A 2,909-nucleotide genomic window follows, 5' to 3' on the forward strand; every position below is an offset into this window, starting at 1 on the left:
TCCATGAAATCACCCAACCAAGGATGGATGTGGAAGCCATGGGGATTCTAACGCAGACAGGAGGCACTAGATCTAGGTCCAATGATTCGCAGACTCCCATGGATAGCGAGGAAGATAACATGGTGGGAGGGAAACATGTCGGTGCTATGAGAGGTCAGGGGAGAGGACGCGGAGGAGATGGTGGCGTGTTGTTGCGGCCTCGATGCTATTACTGTTGATGTGTTGTCGCTATTACTTCCTTGTGGAAGGCAGAGAAAATGATGACTTGCCTTCAAAACGATCATGGCGCGGTGAGAGAAAGAAAAGGAATCGACCGGAGATGGGAAAACAAATTGCAAAACACCAATATGTATCGAAGAGAAGCAAAGAAACACAGTCAGCAGCATAGAAATCGCTAGCAGACCCCTAAAGTCGAAGAGAATTGAAAGGCTATGCGGTTCTCTACATGTAATGTAATAATGTAGTTACTGCACAAATTCAATGATCCCAAAAGCAAATTAAACATGTTTACCTAGCAAAAATACATAAGAACATAGGAAGAGAAAAAAAGCGGACATACTACTTACATTTTTCAAGCCAACAAAGAAAGGAAATAGCAACGCAGTCACTATCGTTTCCTTGCAGGGGGCTCGGAGAAAACGCTTGACACGCCTTCTCGAAGGGTCAAAACGAGGTGGCAGAAGAACGGAAACCGAGTGGAGGTGGGGAAAAAGTCGCGGAACATCGGTGCATATGTCGAGAAGCAAAGAAATACGCCTATCAAGAATCACCACCAAACCCCTAAAATCGATGAGAATTGAAAGGTTGCACGGTTTTGTGCCCATAATAATGTAATAGTGTAGTTATCACACAAAAATCTACCCTCCCAAAGAAAAACATAAACATTATTACCCCGCAAGAAAGCATAAGAACCTAGTGTATGTAGGAAGAAAAAACAAAGTGTGCACACTGGTTGTCTTTTTTCAAGCCGTCGAAAGAAGGGAAATAGCTATGCAAGTGCCACATTCCGGGTGACCATGTGCGCACGCGCCGGAAAAGGAGCAACTAATGCACACAGAGCGTATTCACTGAGCACTACCCTCCCCTCTTCCTCCTACCGCGCTGAGGTCTAATAAAAGTGGGGTTCCCACGCACGACTCCCTCCGACTACACAGACCCCCGACCCCAAACAAGCCCCAAGTCATGCCATCCTCGCTCACCCTGGCTCCCTGTGTGGAGTATGCATAGGCAAGTGCGCAGCGCAGCAACCAGAATCTTCCCGAAAGCGAGAGGAGGTTGGGGCAGTTGCTTCGCCTTCGTCTTCGCCTTCTCTTCTTCCATCCTATAAGCGAGAGGCATTGACCAACTATTACGTTCTAGGTCATACATTGTCGTCTTCATCGCTATACATAATGCTTTGTCAACATACATTGTCGTCTTCATTGTTAGACACATATTGCTATTCAAGTCATTAATTGCATTCAACAATGTTAGATATCGCTTCATCGGTTCTAATATGCATCACATTGACCAACTTCTTTTGGGAATTGCTTGATTGACCAGAATCAATCATCTTGATATTCTGGAACTCCTTTTATGGAGACTGATCTATGAACATCGTTGTCCCACTTGCATGTAATTGTTTTTGAATAAGTCTTAGTTGCTAAGACACATTCATTTGACCAACTATTGTGTTTCAACACATATGTTGTTGTCGTCTTGTTGGATAATATTTTTGTAGGTTCGTATGCTTGTTGCATTGACCACCTGTTGTTGTTAGAGTTATACATTGTTGACGTCTTATTAGATAATTTTTTTTGTAAATTTGTATGTTCGTTGCATTGACCATTTGTTGCTGTTAGAGTAATACATTGTTGTTGCCTTGTTAGATAATGCTTTTGTCGGTTCATACGTTCGTTGCATTGACCATCTATTGTTGTTAGAGTCATACGTCATCAAATGATTTTTGTGTGTCAGCTCTTATCTTTGTTGCATTGACCAACTATTGATAAGAATGGGCCCTATTGACATTTGGAGCTCTTTTACTTAGGCCAATGAGTGCACATTCATGTTTCGGTTGTATGTACGTTGTTTATAGGAACCTAGTTGCTAAGCTAAAGTTTACTTGATTCCAAATATTCATTTAGTTGCTCTTCTCCAATTACCTTTTGCTCTTTTGATTTGGTAATAACTGTCATTGATGTATGACCCCACTATGAGTTGCTGGTCCTATATAATATTTTGGTTTAGTGCACCAATCATTCACCTTAGAGATTAAGCTATTAAGGGAAGGTAGCCAGACCACTTGCATTTCAGTGATATTGCTCCCTATTTTGAATATCATGGATGGCCTTCCATGGGATGAGTTCCCCATGTCTTGCTCTTGCAAAAAACTATTTGGTGGATTCTGACAGGATAATATTGTAACTTCGTGATGACTTTAGTGACCCTTGATATTGGTATGGTAGTTTATGACAAAACTAGTGATTATTTAAGGTACTGGAAGTACCCCCACTGGTCATCATGCCAAACCGGTGTCGGACGGCAATCCAACATCAATGTCGGTGGGGATGAAAGAAAAAAGATAGCAAATTTTATCAGTCGGAAGTAAATAAACCCAAGGAAGTATAAACTAAATTATTTTATATACTTCTAAAAAAAGTGTAGACACAAGTATTCATGTTCCATAGGTATGTGGCCCTTTTCTTACAGCATACTCAAGAGGGCATAGTATTGTCAACTATTATGCATCCACTGAGTAGATGCTAATGTTGGATTGCAATCAAACTTGTAGTGAGTACTCACCAGCGAAGTTGATTCCAATGGAACTAAGAGGATTTGCCGCCGGTGCAACAACTAATGTTGTATCCGTGAAACCACCCAACCAAGGACGCGTGAGGAAGTCATGGGGACTCTGGATTTGCAACCGG

Source organism: Triticum dicoccoides, chromosome 4B (genome assembly GCF_002162155.2).
Source record: "Triticum dicoccoides isolate Atlit2015 ecotype Zavitan chromosome 4B, WEW_v2.0, whole genome shotgun sequence".
NCBI classification, from domain to species: Eukaryota; Viridiplantae; Streptophyta; class Magnoliopsida; order Poales; family Poaceae; genus Triticum; species Triticum dicoccoides.